The 17,062-nt window shown below is 45.4% G+C and overlaps 1 long non-coding RNA gene across 1 annotated transcript; it reads left to right on the top strand.

Annotated features, from left to right (window-relative positions):
• Positions 1–4,935: 4,935 nt before the first annotated feature.
• Positions 4,936–5,283, top strand: LOC135390179 (uncharacterized). The gene is made up of 3 exons (XR_010421751.1): positions 4,936–5,018; positions 5,104–5,180; positions 5,242–5,283. It is a non-coding gene; the product is annotated as an uncharacterized LOC135390179 (long non-coding RNA).
• Positions 5,284–17,062: the final 11,779 nt, after the last annotated feature.

The raw sequence follows: 17,062 nt of genomic DNA, 5'->3' as shown, positions 1-17,062 counted from the left end.
CGACGGAGTCAAATCAGTGGTGTGCATTCCTTTCATCCAAGGTGTTGATAGGCCATTTGAGGGGAACTGTGCCCATCAGGCATTAAGACTGTGCATATAAAGTTAAGTGCACAGACTGTGACACAACCTACATTGGCAAGACAGACAAAAGACGTGGGAAAAGACTAAAAGAGCACACAAGGGACGTTCCCAAGGCTTCTAATGCTACTGAAACCAGGACCAAATTAGTCTACTATTGTTGGCCTGATGAACATGTATTAAATTTTGATGGTGCCGTAACCTTTGCACATGACTAGCGATGAGGCCTTAGAAAGTGCTTAGAGTCCTGGTTTATCGGACGTGATGCATCCTACAGCCTGTAATACAAACAGTGGCCCCCTATCGGATGTGTATGATGCCCGCTTAGATAAGTAGGCTGAGGTGCTTGTCTTTGGCCCTTGTTGTACTGATGATGCCACCCAGATAGGCGGCAAATCGTTTACGCTCCGTTTTTAGTCGTTATGTTAAGCGGTGTTTGCAGTAAAGGATGCTACATTGTAAGGTCGTCACCCGGCGTTTGGAATATATTTTCAAATAAAGTTGTTGTTTTACAAAGCTCATTACATTGTAGAAATCATTCTTGTTGCCTATTGTTTAGGGGATACCATTTTTGCAGTCACGTGGAGCACTCAAGGGCCAATTTCAAAAGCAAAGGCAATCTGATTTATGTTCTTGCCAACATGGCACAGCGTACGCACAAGGTAGCTCCATTTCAGGAGCCTGAGAACACTCAAAGCAACTAGTGTGCTAGAATTAGATATTGTCTGCAGCATTACATATTTGCTTTTGCTAGGGCAACTAAGAAGGGTGGATAGAAAGACATTGACAACCTGTTTCCACAGAAGACACTCAGATTCATAACAATTTCCTGCAAGAGAGCTAAGGCTTTTCCAGATTACTAGAACACAGGTACCGGATTGTAGATAAGAAGAACTCATACACCAGAGCTCAGAGTTGCACACACCCTGCTTTCCATCAAAACTGTTAAAAGGCGTGACCCCTAAACCTGCACAAAATTTCTGGAGTGTCTTCGCTGGGCACTGTCGCTGTTCATCTCATAAGGTGCTCTCTATGAACCTGACTCCCTGTCTCTGGATGCACTGCCTGAGGGAACTCCAACATGCTTTCCCAACATGAATGGTCGCAACTTCTACGAGCAGTGTTGTATTTACTGAAAGCAATATGAAATGCTATGCCTTGACAGGTTATGTTGATATCCTTCTTAAGACCGTAGAGAGATGTTGCTTGCTGCCCTTATTCCAAATCGCACTATCAAAAACAAGCCCACTTGCCACCAAGCCGATGAGTATTTCCTCACAGTCAGGGCAATCAAGGGAATCAATCACTGAGGCTCAGAAAAGCTGTTTTCTATGTGGATCTCATCCAGGACAGAGACATGAGTAGCCCCAAGAAAGCACCAGGTTTCTTTGAATTTAGATGTTCATCTTTTAATTTCCTCCTTCCCCCTTTTTATGTAGTACCTGATTTAGCCTTTTACAGCTTTAGAGATTGAGGATGTGGAGGTGATGTAAGAGGTGGAATTAGCCTTTAGGCACAATGAGGCAAAGTGTGACAACAAACCTTCTGAGAATGTTTATGTATCATACACACAGACAGGACAGGTATTACAATAGATGTTACACCTTTTTCTGGTTTTGATATTTTTTTATTCATGAATATACCTCAAAGGCCCTTGCGGGCATTACATGAGGGGGACAACATGGGTCACTTAACAAATACAGAAGTTACAAGGAACATACATATTTGAAAGACAGACGCTGATTTTCATTTGTTCATCAGTTTTGCTCAAGAAATTGTAGCAACGGTACACAATGTCACAACGAAAGGAGTGCTCATCTACCCTTCCGCAAGACTCATTAAAAAGGACACAACATACTGAACTGATGAACCATGCATCATCCTGAGAGCTATAAGTAATCCTAAATACAGATGCTGAATCAGTTTAAATGTGATAGACGAGCTGTGCGAAGTGCCTCCAGTTAGGGTGTTGGGTACTTGAAGCCTGTGGAACTTTCTGTGTGGAAGGCTCGCCAGATCCTGTTCACTGCACAGGCTGGGATGACGATGTTCTTGTTTTTCCCAAGCTTGTGGCGAAAACACGTTGCGAACTGGCGATATGCAGTATATCCATATCGTATACGCAGGTGTACATAAAATATAGTTTAGGCAAATAGGCAACCGGTCACAGTACAGGGTGTGTGTCGTGGCATTTCTACATGTACTTGAAAGCAGGCGCCGATCTAGGGGGGGGGGGGGGGGTCCAGGGGTCCCGACCCCCCTCAATTCCAGACTTGAACATAGGGTTCAATGGACCAATCCCAGCATGCACCTGACACTTGTCCATAGCGGACACCCCCCCCCCTTTCAGGAAAAATCCTAGATCTGCCCCTGCTTGAAAGCGACTGCAATTTATCTGCACACGCCCTGTATATTACTACACATGCTGTATTCTTTTAGAAACTAACATTTTTTACTCTTCAGTGAATCGAAAGTAAGAACACTCAATATCGCTAAAAGCCTACGCTAAAAACATAAACACAGGGCAATACACAAAGAGGTGATTTAGGACATATCACCTTGACAATTACACAGTTGCCTAATACTGCTTTTCTCCAGTTCACAGTTCTGTATTATGTCGTCTTTTATGTGGTGCGCCCTGCACTGGAGTTTTTAGCGACCTTAATGCAGGACGAAACCAATTTCGAGCGCCCAAATTTTAACATCGTTCGACAGGGCCAAATGTGACTTACTTGTGAATATGGTCGCTCATACGTTCGCGCTGCCCACGGAATTCAATATCCACCTTCAGGACATTCGTATTGAGGCATAGAAGTTACAAATCTTCGTGGGTTGTAATGCACTCATATTGCTGTCATTCGGCTGCGCTTTCGAGCTCCTTGCAGCACAAGCATATTCGATCTCCTTCGGCAGTATGACACACCAGCCGCACCGGCACCTTAAACAGGAAGTACGCATTAAATATGAGGACACAAAATTTCAGAGAACACGTTTACATGTTTGATCACAGTGTGCGTTAAAAAGCTCATCGCTTACCTGGCTGTCGAAGACAGGCGACTGATCCTGTTTGCTTCATCTGTGACCGATGTTCGTAGAGCGTTGACTTAGGCTCGCATTTGCGGCATCGGCGACGTTTCGAAAGCGAGGCTTCCGAACTGTTCAGCACACAGAATTTCCTTCTCCATCGCAGAAAGGTCAGAAAAAAGTTCCGGGCTCGAAGTCTCCGCATTCCTTGCTTCGACGTCCATATTGAAGATCGCTTTGCGGATGCCGCCGCTCTCACAACCTAACAGCAGAGCTTCCGGTCCGGGCGGCCAATGAAACATGAACCTCATGTTTTCGTCACGCACATGAAAATTGGCGGATATCCGCTACAAAGAGGCTAGATTTCGGCGCCGATTGCGTGGGTTCAGGACGAAAAGCCAAGCGGGTTTTGAGCTCCCCATTTGGCAAACTTTGCCGCCACGCACAGCCAAAATATTTCGCGTGTAGCTTGGAGGCATATTATACCTTCGTAATAGATGCAAACGAAAGATTTGTTGAACTTCTGGTCAGAGTCTGGTCAGAGCAGTCTAGAGGCCCACAACTTTTTTTCTGTTTTTGGTCAGTATGGAATGTTAGGCGGCCGAAAACAGTTTTCTCACAATTAGTGCAACCGTAGCTAAATTGGGACGCCTGCAATAGTTCCCTGAACCTCCCGCGCGCGAAACACCCTCCTTCGCCTTCACGATAGGCACGTGATGAGTGCCACCACACACGTCACTATGTGACGCAAGTGGTGAGGACGCTCCTCATTGGACTTGGGATCACATGATCGAGGTGAGCAACATCGCCCAGGCCGGAGCGTCTGCTACCGCTTGGGAGACGCCAGTGATGGCTTCCGGCTTCGTGATGTCCGAAACGGAGGGTTTGAAGGCTGTCAACGACACAACCACGATTTTTTGGGACCGCAGGCACCGCGGGAAGAACGAGTGGTGCAGCCCGAAATTAACTGCGTTTGTACAGCAAAAACCCCGTGCTTCTCGACAGTGTGCAGCCTGTCCGACAGTTTTCACCGCGCAGTTGGTTGAGTGGCTAACGGGTGGCGCCACAATACCGCTTCCACAATACAGCTTCGCAATAGCTTTCTGCTGCTGTGAATTCTGAGATTGCACAGAAGCCACGGATATATTACTCTTGTGATCGTAATCTTATTTTCTCAGGCTGCGTATATGCTTCTTCTTTTAAAGAAAACGTGATATAAATCATATAAATAATAGAAATCAACAAGAAGCAGCTAGCAATGTTCGTAGCAGACGGTTTTTCCTACGAACGAATGAGGGGCTCTCTACCACGAACGTCACACTAGAGTGGGTGTGGTCTGCAGTTGGAGCGCTCCGGCCTGTCACCGCGGCAGCGATTTTCCAAATTAATTGCACCGTGGTGATACAACTTTGGACAGAAATATTTTGTGAGAATGCTTTTCACATACTGCTTTACAAGATGACAGCAGTTTTGGGCCATGTTAGATACCACTTTAATGCTCCTTTAAGATTGCAACTGCGCAATTACTTTCACCCGATGCTGAAGCAACATAGTAAAAAACAAGAGGTGTCAAGGTTCTTCAGTAAACAGTGAATAACAAGGATTGCTGACCCCGGTGATTGAGCAACGTCGAGAATATAATAGCTGCCGCTGTAAAAATATTGATTTATTTTACCGCGGGAATTGGTACCTGCGAATCAAAATCAAGTGGTACGACACGTTAATCGCACCCCGTGTTTATCAAATACCACGATTAACTTGCTGGTGGGATTTCAAAAGAAAAACTCCCATACCCCCCCCCCCCCATCACGAACATAATTATTACTAAAATGCTTTCCAGATGACAACGACAAAACAGAAGCGCGCGCACCCACCTTGTGGCACTGCATTCCAAAGTCGTTCCCAATGCACGACCAGTAAGTACCGACGGGTTTCGCTTCTATTCAGCGACTGCACTAAGGGTGTCGACTGTGTCGTGACCGTACACGCTCATTTTCTCAGGGCACGTCCACAAAACACCAGACACTTCTTTGCACGAAAAATGCTTCCCTACCCGACATTACCAGCACCGACACGAAGTAAGCTGGCCTACGTTTCACTTTCGATGTCCATTGCTACTGTGTGTTGCATGTCTTTCAGAAGGGGTCTCCTTTGTCGGACCGTTCGTGATCCCGCCTAATGGTAAGATCTTCAAAGTCTCTGCAAACGATGACATGCTTAGCTACATCGCTGAAGCGGTGCGCTCTCTTGGCCAACCAACATTTAAAATTGTATCGTACTTTCTTTTTGCTGTCGAAAACGGAAGATGCACACGTTTCCTGCACTGTTGAAACAAAGATTCACAACATAGCGCGCTCCTAGCCAATGAGTGACATCGTTCCGTTTGACAATCCGAATGACATCATTCAGTTTCCTGATTCGCTGAAGATGTTTTCAGCTTGTCTGGAAACAAAACGATATGAGGAGTGCTTGTTCTGATCTGACCAAAGCAAACACTCCCCAATTACAAGCACCCCTCGAGAAGCAAGGTGTATAGGCAAGGATACATGGGTGTTCCATCGTTACACGGGATAAACACCACTGGGTGTCCAATAAAATCCGCTGGGGTGTCCACCCTGTGCATCTTTGGCCTTTCCATTTTCAGCCTTCTGATTTTCGGCCTTCTGACAGTTCGGCGTTATGATTTTTCGGTATTTTGGCTTTCGGCTTTCGGAGAGTTCGGCGTTATGAGTAGCCGACCTTTTGGCTTTCGGCCTTCTGTGAGTTCGGTGTAATGATTTTCGACCTTTGGATAGGCTCATTACTTACACTCAATCAGTCTAAATAAATGCATTGTATTTAGTAACAGCTATTCAAAAAAAGAAAAAGAGAGAAGAAGGAAGCTCCTAAAACTCCGCCTTTCTGTATAAATGAGCAAGATAAAACGAAAGGAACATGATGCGCGAGGTCTCGGAGCACAAATTCCGTCTCATAATGCGATGATTATTACCCGGAAACTTTAGTATGTTTTTAGGCACTCCTTGGTTTTCACAGGGTACTTCACATTACACCAGACCTTTCGTTCAGTGTAGAGTCACTAGTTCAGCGGAGAATCCCCAGTGACCCAGAGCTTTTCCTTATCTTCGTCAGTAGTCCTCCCTTTGTTCGCGGTGCAAAAACAGACGGGTACAGGTTTCGGGTCATCCCACGCGCAACCAGCAAGGAGTGTAGAAAGATGGAAAATCCAGGGAACCGGTATCGAAAAATTGGGCGTGCCTCAAAATAACGTGGTCGAACTCCCCGTTGAAAAATAAACTACTGTAAATAAATATTATTTGGCTATAAAATGCACAGTTGTGTGCGGGAAACTGCCAAAGCGCACTTAGATTAACCTAAACATGAAAATGCAAACACCGAACTTTTACTAACCTAATAATAAACTAACCAAAGTGCTGTTCCGTCGCGTCCGCCCCGCTAAGCCGAAGCTGCCAAAGATGTGGCTCTCGTTCGCTAAAATGACTTGACAACATAGAAATTTCGTGAGTTTGTGTGGTAAATAGTGATGTCGGATTTTTAAACACGGCATACCATCGTACGAAGCAATTGAGCATTGTCGTTGGTTTTCCTTGGAACGCGAATTTGGGTTCCGGAAAAGGTGGTTCCTCATTGCGTGGGCAGAAATGATGGTGCAGCGGTCGCTTGCTCGATTTTTCTTATTGGTTCACCTGGAGCGTTGATGAAAAAAAAGATAATAATAATAAATAATAATGCTGCAGTTGTAAATGCCTTTATCCTAAGGAACATTTATCTCTGTGTAATCCGCTTGCTCGTAAACACATTCCTCATGCTAACCCGCCTTTTCGCATCCAGGAAGCGATCCAAGGGCCGCTTTGTTCACCCTAGCCCATTCGGCAACTTGAAAGGTTTTCCTCCTCTGACACATCCCAGACAGAACACTATATCCTGCGGACGTTCGAAATAGATCCCAACGTCCATGTCCTGAAATAAATATCAGATGGACGTCTCTGGGAGCTACATGAATGGACGTGCCTACCTGTACATTCGCAGGATGTACAGTAACGGCCGTTTGAAGAATTGTCCGAATAGGGTCCCTGATGGGATGTTGCAGGGAGCATTATTAGAAGAGAGAGAGAAACATGGCAAGGGGTGTCGCGCCGTGAGCTCGACTTTCGCCGAACCAGCTAAATGACTCAAACCAAAAGCAGTAAGAAACACCGACGTTATCGTTATAGTGAGTTAATACACCAAGCAGTTCTTCACTCCAGTGTTATCGGTATACGCAACCACATTAAAATTAACACCTCACCCTTTAGTTTGACTCGCAGGCAAACAGGACTCTGGAATTTGTGGAAGCTCGCGAGACAAGCAATATACAATATCTGTTTTCAATTTGGAAAGGTATGCCACTGCCTTTCTAAGTTCATGGTTCTAAGAGCTTTTTTTTTTTTTTTTTTTGCTTTTTAAAACTTCATGCTCATTGTCGGTAACAGAAATACTAGAAAGAAACAAAGAGGAGCAACTGAAAAAGGAAGATGCAGTGGCCGAAGCTGAAACAAAATGGCAGAAAAAAAAAACGTCTAGTAGGAATCTGTCCACTTACGCAGCAGCTCAATAAACAGTATCAATCATAATAAGAAAATACAGGGCCCTGAGCACTTACACATGTAAGTCCGTGCATCTGCATCTCCGTGTGATTTCCTGTGAGGACAAATGACTGATATTTGTGGGAAGTCCAAACCGTGGGAACTCGGAGATGTGGGGGACGTCTGTCGGAAAAATGTCCGGGATTTTCCGGACATTTTCGTGAAAGGATATCCCCAGGAACATCACTGAAAGTTTTGTTCCGTTTGAGATAGTGACTAAGCATGACATACAGGTCTTTCATCCATAGTCCCCATCCCTTTTTCAAGTAATAATTGATGTCAAATAATAAACATTTTTGACAAATAAATCAGTCAAATGAATAAATGGCATCTTTATATGACGCTCACTGGGTGGTGCTTCTATATCGCATATCGTATCTCCTGCATGGTATTTTCCTATTGTACGTCAGACGCAGACTTTGCAATTGTTCTCTCATATACTTTCGATGTCCATGAACTGTATCTTCAACAGAAGCGGAGTCGTACGGGCCATGAAACAATGAATAAATGGGTGTACAGCTATCATTGTACATAAACATCGACACAGAAAAGATTCAGGGGACAACTGCAAAACCCGTGTCTGGCCAACTGTAGAAAAATAGTACTAGCATCCAGAGGACGATATCAAACCAGCGAACTAGTGCAGCGAATTATATCGATTTTATGTTACCCATTGAATTGAATTTCAAATCAGGAGAGCAATTGGTAACACTTGGTCGGCTGTCATGTGCTCCATCGGCTATCTGCAACTACGCCCCTGTATTTTTGGCAGCGCAGGTGCTTGCGGGACCATTTTTTGCGTCCACACATCCAGGGACCTTTTTCTTCTTATACCCGGCGAATTTCGTGGTCCTCCCGAAAACTTCAGAAGTTTGGAACTGACTGAGGCGTGCACTCTTAGCGAAAAGAAAAGGAAACGGCGGATTATTATTATGGGAGGCGACGGTAGAAATCCTAGCATTTTTTCAGCATTACGAACATTACAGCACAGTCCTGTTGAGTTACTGTAAAGAATGACTGTAAAGCCCGGCTTGCACTAACCGGAAATACGAGAGATTCTCGTTAGTCTTGTGAGACAGTTCAAACAGTTGACTACGTCCGCACAAACTCGAACTGGCAAAATCGGACAAATTGATGTTTCACGTGAAGCTAATAAACTCATCTCACTCTTCTATACGCGCACCGTGCGCACCGAGAGAGAGAAAAGAAGAGGGTTGTTGATCTCGGTGTGCTTTCTCTTTCCATTACACAGGCCACGACTATGCAGGCTCAGAGGATCATCCTTTACGAGCAACTAAGCAACCTTTTGTACTCGGCCTCCAAGGCCATGCCCTAAGTCAGTGGGCCATGAAAGTAACGAGAAGAGAGAGAGAGAGAGAGAAAGAGAATGCAGGAACCAGCATGTCATTCACACTCCACCCCACATCACCCATACGAGCCAGCATTGCTGCGCACGCGCACCGCTTGTTCGGCGGAAGGATACGGTCCGCGCGGTTTTCGCTTTGCATCACCAGATGGCAACACAGAATGACGTGTTTCACTGGGCTTTCAGTCGGTGTGTATGCGTACTCATGTTTCATGCTTTTTTATAAACACGAAAAGTGGTAGACATATAAATTTGGTGTGTATCGATTCCCGAAATATTTCGAGAGAAAGTAAATGCGAAGTGTTTTTTTTTTTTTGTAATGGCTATAGAAGTTTAATAAAAACCTGTTCAAAAAGGGAGGAGAAAAATTGTGTATTTTTTCACATTCGTGACGTCGTCGTAAAATACATACGACATGTATCAGAAATGTATAAAAGTTATCCGATTCATCTCGTCTTCCTCTTTATAGTGAAACCACCCGCGTTAAAATCTGCGCGGTGGTTGCCGAGAAAAAGCATAAAACGTGTTTCATGGAAATACATTGGCACGGAGAGCTGGTATGCCCTCTTAATTTCGCAGAAGATGATGGTGTTGTACTCGATAGTGTTGAGGAACTGTACAAGTAGATTTCCCGGGTGGTCGAATTGTGGACATCACATCAGGATTAGATGTGCGTCTTTCGTGGTTCCTTGCAGAGGCTTGAACGGGTATGATTTAATTTTGTGTTAAGTTGTTGCTGTATAATGCCCACCGAGTCGGATATTCTAAACTGGCACTTTTAAGGCCGGCCCGCATGGTGAGTTTTCACGCCCAGCGAGAAATTTCGTACGTCCCAGCTGCTTGTAGCGCGTGATTCACTGCATCAGAGCAGGTTTGATATTTCACGCAGCAGTCAGTTCACGGGCGTCCATAGCAACCAATCACAGCGCAGCAAGTCGCTTCTGGTTCCTGTCCAGCATCCTACTTCCTTTTTAGCAATGGCCGCTCTTGCGGAAAAGCTGCAGAAGGACATATCCAAGTACAACAACTTTCGTTCGTTAGGGTTCATTTTAACAAATGCAAATCAATTACAAAGGAAGGCACACGAAAACAACAGTTTCAGGATGGAACAGGAAGGAGAGGAGAATGTTGCCAACACCTCGTAAAGCACATACGCCAAACCCGCTTTGCACGCAGCAGCGGGATTTCCACCCCATGCGGTTTGACGGGCGTATTTGTTCAGGGTGCGTGGTCATGCAGACTTTTACGCAGCGCGATATTCACAAAAACACGCAACATACGGGCCGGCCTTTAAGTGGTCGCCTAATTATGATAGAAGTTGAATAAATAATTTACTGACAAATAGTGAACATTAATGTAGTAGCTGGAGGATGAAGATGATTCCTGGAGCGTGGGAGCGAGCGTCACGGGTTGGCGCACGAACGTAGTTCGGTCGCCAGATTGCGACAGCGACAGTTGTCAGCGACCAGCGTCAATTGTGGCTCCACCTGGGGTACGTCGACAGAGACACTAATGCTTATTTGCCGATAAGATACGGATATCCGCGCGTATCGCGGTGGTGCACGGGTTTATCCGCACATCATCTGCGCGGATTTCAATACGTTATATTTCTCTCCGCAAACCTCGATGTAAAGCGGATATCCACGCGGATCCGCGGGTATATCCGCGCCCGCGAACACCTCTAGCTGTCTGGAGTAATTGCTTGGGGAAGACGCTCGTACACGCTGTGGAGTGCCATTGAGGTCTGACAGGAAGAGGTTTGTTTGTCACGTCTGTTTCGGTGTTGCTTCGGAGACTGTACACGAACTGAACACTGTTGTGAAATATCTCACTTGAAAACGAAGGTGGAATCATAAAAACGACTTTCCAAATTTGATAAAGTCTGGCTCCCACCGAACATCGATGGAAGTACTTCTTCCTTTCTCTGCTCGGCCAACGTCACCGAGCATTAGTCATACCATTCCTGCCCTGTTTTCTGACTCTCAGGGAAGCAGGTGACCGCTGTTTATTTCCATCTGTGTCTAAGTGATCTCATCCCCAATCTTCCTTCATTGTTTTGTTCCGGGAATGTAACGGAGCGGCTACGACCAGGGTGCAGGGCGACGTAACGCGTTGGCCTTCGGAAGGGAAAGTTTTTGATTCTCCTCTCCACATTCTTGTTTCGGTTTGATTGCTCTCTTATTCGAGGCATAATTCGTCACACGAGCAAGAAACGAAGTTGATGGCAGGTATACTTGTGCATGTTATGCACCAACTACGATGTGCAGCAATTTTTTCACCGATCGTTCCGAATTGCCCGTTTAAGAACGCAAGAATTATTAGTGGATTTCAGTGTAACGTACGCTGTCGCCTTTGCGTACGTAAAGGCGTAGCGTTGTGATTCTGCGCAATGCGCAAAGCTCAGCTTGTGTCTCTGCGCGTGCGCAGAACCACCAACGCTATCCCGTACGTACGCAAAGGCGGCAGCGTACGTTATACCAAAACTCCCTACTTTCAGGTTTTTCACAATGTTTCACACAGCTTGCGTGAATTGGTAGGTGAGAGGTGCTGTAGCTTGCTTTCGCCCGATTTCGGAGAGCCAGCATTTTAAGGTTGACTAGCGGAATGTCCAAGAAAGGCCTCCAGTTTTGAACAAGTCAGGAGGAGAATGATTTTGTAATTATTTTTATTGGTCATTGATTAGAAGTGTGTACCGAAGGTCTATACAGTGTACTGTGCCAACGGAGTTATATGAGCAGCGTACGTCCAGTTACTATCGACGTGTGAAGATCTTTGCATCTCTTACCTGCCAGCGACGAGTCATATTGCGTGGACGTTTCTTACCAAGAGCTACGAAGAATGAATGCATGATAAACCCCCACATAGGCTTAAAAGCATGTATTGATTGATTGATTGATTGATTGATTGTAATGTATTTGTTGCATTTTCAGCTCATTTGTAAGTAATTATGCCATTCGAGGCATTTCTTTTTGGTTCAAACCTTGGTCTAAGCGTGGTGATGCTTCTTTTATTCGAATGGGGGAATAGTTTTTAGGATACAGCTCACAGAGCTCGTTCCTTGCGGAACTTGCCACAGTGCTTACTTTAGTGCTGACATACCTCTGCCTTTTGCGGCAAAAACGCCGCATGGTCTCCTCTCTAACGATCCACCAATGCCAGTATCTCCGCGATGAACTGTTCACCAGACCGCTAGTTATGCACTCTCTCGCGCAATTTCAATAAATTGTGAACAAGGGTCAAACGTGGATAAAACAATAACTTTTGATGCGGATTTTCCTGTGCGGCAACTATATCGTGAAGCAAACAGCATGCGTAAGATCCCTCCGCCGAAGCTGAACACTCGGTGCCTTCGTGGAAGGTCTCTCTGGATACGGTTTTACGGAGCGGTGTGCCTACGACACCACCGCGGTCATCATCGTTCAACACGCTTCGGTACTCTTGCACATCACGATACGCATGCTCCGAGTTTCGATTTCGTCAACTAATGTAGAGCGGAGCTTCAGAGTACCACGAATTCTGTTCCGTTTCGAACATCAGCGCACAGACGAGGAAAATGTTGTCAAATTCCTCCGGCTCTAATGTTGCGCTCTAGTTACTCTCACGTTCTCTATAACGCATGTGCCTCATATATTCGTATCAGTCGGGGTAGTCACGGAAGTAGAGGGATATACATGAACACCTGAGAATATACAATCTAGTCGGACTGAAGCCGGATTTTAATAGAAGATACGTATCCGTATACGTATAAGATCTACGTAATATTTCAATGTCTTGGTTCATGTGGGGGGTCGTGACATCGCGGAGTCACTATGCGAGTGTTCAACGATCGACAACGATCGTTTAGTCGACACTATTTTCCAACACACATGCTACTTAACTTCTACCATACCTTTGTTCATTCTTACATAACATGCTGCGTTTCCGTTTTGGGCATAACATATAAATCCCGTAGTCTCACAACATAAAACCTCGAACTATTATTATAACGTATAGTAAATGACACATACGTCCTGTACTAACCATTCGAGACCGGGCCGTGAGAATCGTTTCCCCCCCCCCCCCAAATTACTATTTGACTTTCCTATTTCTCTCAAAGGCTTTCACATACTTAGTATTAGCAGTATAACTTACCGTATCATTGAGGGCAACATCAGACTAACATTCATTGATTTCAGTAGCCTTAATGCCAGTAAGCGTACCACAGCAGGGATGACCGGTATATTGAATACACCAAAAACTAGAACCAACTTAGGCAAATTTTTCATTTACATCATATATGGTGCACATGCATGGAACAAGTTACCTTGAGACATAAAACTCATGGAACAACTTATCTCGGTTTACAAAACTCTCAGACATCTCTTACTGACTGCAGATGTATGTGCTTAAATTTCTAGTTATGACATCGCTATCGCTATCAATACTCCATTGTAAATACATCTCGCATAAAACAGAGAGCCACCTTTATGTCTTCGTTTAGTTATGATTGTGTATAACGCCCGTGACGTTTTTTATTGTTACTGTGATTTATTTGTTGTATTACTCGTTGTTATTAATATAATTCTGTGAAATACATTTATTATTCTTTGATATCATTGTTTGGAGGAGCTTTCAAACGGAGATTTCTCCCCCGTATTTCCTCCTCATGTATGTTATGTTAACAATCTAAAATTTTGAAACAAACTTCTATTTGCATTTGTCACTTGAAATGGATTATTAAGAGTTCTTCTTTTCTTCTTTTCTTTTTCTTCGCGGAAGAACGCAGTTTTGAGTCTCATAGGGCATACTTCAGATATTTTTATTGTGGAAAGCCAAGAATACTAATCATCATTAGAGAGATTTAGAAAATCGTAAGCGCACCCATATTCTGACTCTCTATACGCTACGACAGTTTTTCTCCATGCAGGGGAGAGGGTAAAGTTTGGAGAAACGGCCTGTCCAAACACAAGCAGGAATGAGGAATGAGAGTGTTCCAATGAGGTCGCTGTATGGGGAATGGAGGAGAGAGACGAACGGACAGCTGATCTGCATTCATAGCGTGCACGCGTCTTGCGAGTGGGAAGCGGAACACCCTTCCGAAACGAACGCCTCCCCAAGTCTCCCCTCCAACGCCTCCCCTCGAAAGTCGCTGGAGAGGCGTGTTAGCTCAGCTTAATTGGTAGAGCCCTGGACCGGTAATCCAGAAGATGTGGGTTCGATCCCTACACCTGGCTGACCTTTTCAGGGACTTTCATCTTTCATCGTTGATTTCTTAGGCAATTTGAGGCTTTGTTTGTATCTCTCCCTTCTATGTTGTTCCAGCCTCAGAACATCAGTTTCTCTCTTGTTCAACAGGTGCCGCTCGCGTCGATTTCCGTCGTATCAATGAGTGTATGAGTGAGCAAAAAATGAAAGAGTGAAAGGAGGGTGAGTGAGAGTGAGTGGCTGGTTTGTCGTCCCTTCAGATGACGCACCCCGAAAGTGGCTGGAGAGGCGTGTTAGCTTAGCTCAATTGGTAGAGCCCTGGACCGGTAATCCAGAAGATGTGGGTTCGATCCAGCTGGCTGACCTTTTCAGTGACTTTCATCTTTCATCGTTGATTTCTTAGACAATTTGAGGCTTTGTTTGTATCTGTCCCTTCTATGTTGTTCCAGCCTCAGAACATCAGTTTCTCTCTTGTTCAACAGGTGCCGCTCGCGTCGATTTCCGTCGTATCAATGAGTGTATGAGTGAGCAAAAAATGTAAGAGTGAAAGGAGGGTGAGTGAGAGTGAGTGGCTGGTTTGTCGTCCCTTCAGATGACGCACCCCGAAAGTGGCTGGAGAGGCGTGTTAGCTTAGCTCAATTGGTAGAGCCCTGGACCGGTAATCCAGAAGATGTGGGTTCGATCCAGCTGGCTGACCTTTTCAGTGACTTTCATCTTTCATCGTTGATTTCTTAGGCAATTTGAGGCTTTGTTTGTATCTGTCCCTTCTATGTTGTTCCAGCCTCAGAACATCAGTTTCTCTCTTGTTCAACAGGTGCCGCTCGCGTCGATTTCCGTCGTATCAATGAGTGTATGAGTGAGCAAAAAATGTAAGAGTGAAAGGAGAGTGAGTGGCTGGTTTGTCGTCCCTTCAGATGACGCACCCCGAAAGTCGCTGGAGAGGCGTGTTAGCTTAGCCAATGCCTCCTATAGTTCTGTAATGCCTGGCAAGACGGTCGCTCCGTACTCCAGCGCCTCTTTCCTGTTCCTCCTCTCCCGCGGCCCTTTTTTGCATCGGTGGCGCTAGTTCCCGAGGGTCGCGAGAACTGTCGTCTGCTATCGGTACGTCGTTTTTCGAATTGTTTCAAATGTTTTCCAGATTTTTCGAGATGAAGTGCTTCTTGCCGCAACGCGAGGCTAAATTCTGCTTGCGGACAGCTGCTGCGTGCATGTCACGTGGTGCGTATCCTAGGGATTTGGCGCCACCTGACGGAGGCCCGGGGGTGCCCGCTGACTTGACAGGCATAGACAGTATAGAGGAGGCGTTGGCTTAGCTCAATTGGTAGAGCCCTGGACCGGTAATCCAGAAGATGTGGGTTCGATCCCTACAGCTGGCTAACCTTTTCAGTGACTTTCATCGTTGATTTCCTTGGTAATTTGAGGCTTTCTTTGTATCTGTCCCTTCTATGTTGTTCCAGCCTCAGAACATCAGTTTCTCTCTTGTTCAACAGGTGCCGCTCGCGTCGATTTCTGTCGTATGAATGTGTGTATGAGTGAGCAAAAATGTAAGAGTGAAAGGAGGGTGAGTGAGAGTGAGTGGCTGGTTTGCCGTCCCTTCAAATGACGCACCCCGAAAGTCGCTGGAGAGGCGTGTTAGCTTAGTTCAATTGGTAGAGCCCTGGACCCGTAATCCAGAAGATGTGGGTTCGATCCCTACAGCTGGCTAACCTTTTCAGTGACTTTCATCTTTCATCCCCTCCCCATGCTTGAGATGTGGCGGCACCTGTGAGCAATGGGAGGAATTGGATGGGTCACCGTGGCGTTCAGTCCGCTTAGCTGTTTCGTTTAACCGCTGTGTCATCTCTTTATCTTCACGCATGAAAAGTAAATCATCGTTCACCGTTGAGCGCTCGCATAATTCGTGTGAGGTTCTTGAAACAATCCCACCGTCACTGTGGGGAACAACTCTCAATCATTCACATCCTCATTGTATGTCCAGCATATCAGCATCTTCGTCAAAATCATTTTGTGTTATTCTATAGAAACCTTAGCACTGCACACGGCGCTTTCGCTGGGCGATGAAAGTTTTGTACCCTTCGAAGTTTGTACCCTTCGACCTATGTCTACATGTGTTTTACAGATACGGAGTTTTTAAAGGATCTGTCATTTTAATTACTAACCCAGCATTTAGCCTAGTTTTAGTAAACACACAAATTTTACCTAGGTAAAGCTTCCAGTTGTATTTGGCGCATTATGGCCTTAGTAGCTAATGCGCCAGAAAAACCTAAATCAAATCAAACAATCACCCCGTTTACATGGGACCGGTTAAAGCGAGCCGAACCGGGTTAGCGGTCCCGGTGCGCTCATGTAAATGCCTCACAGCGCACTCAAATGCGGCCCAACTTGGTCCGCTTCGGAGGGGTGGATCGAGTCGGTACGGTTCGCTTGGATGCCCCATGTAAACACTTGAGATTGCATCCCCAGTAGGTGACGTTCTATGAGTTTCTGCGCGCGTTGCATCATGGGAAGTATCACGTGGTGCTTCGCAAGCGTTTCTGCAAGGTATATAAACAGGTAGCGAAACTCCCATAGGGCCCTGCGTCTTCAGATGGCGCCATGATAGAGACTGTCAGCGCCATCCATCCGTTGCGCGGACTACTACTCTTGTAAATAAATGACGTCACATATGACGTTAGCAGCATGAATAATAAGTAGTGCATAATTAGCCATGGCACGTTTGCACTTGCGTACTTCGTTTGCATTTTATACCCTTCCCCTTTCTCTTACT

This window comes from Ornithodoros turicata, chromosome 3 (assembly GCF_037126465.1).
Source record: "Ornithodoros turicata isolate Travis chromosome 3, ASM3712646v1, whole genome shotgun sequence".
NCBI classification, from domain to species: domain Eukaryota; kingdom Metazoa; phylum Arthropoda; class Arachnida; order Ixodida; family Argasidae; genus Ornithodoros; species Ornithodoros turicata.
Note: the sequence above shows the minus strand (reverse complement) of the source record. Positions and strands in the feature narration are given on the sequence as shown.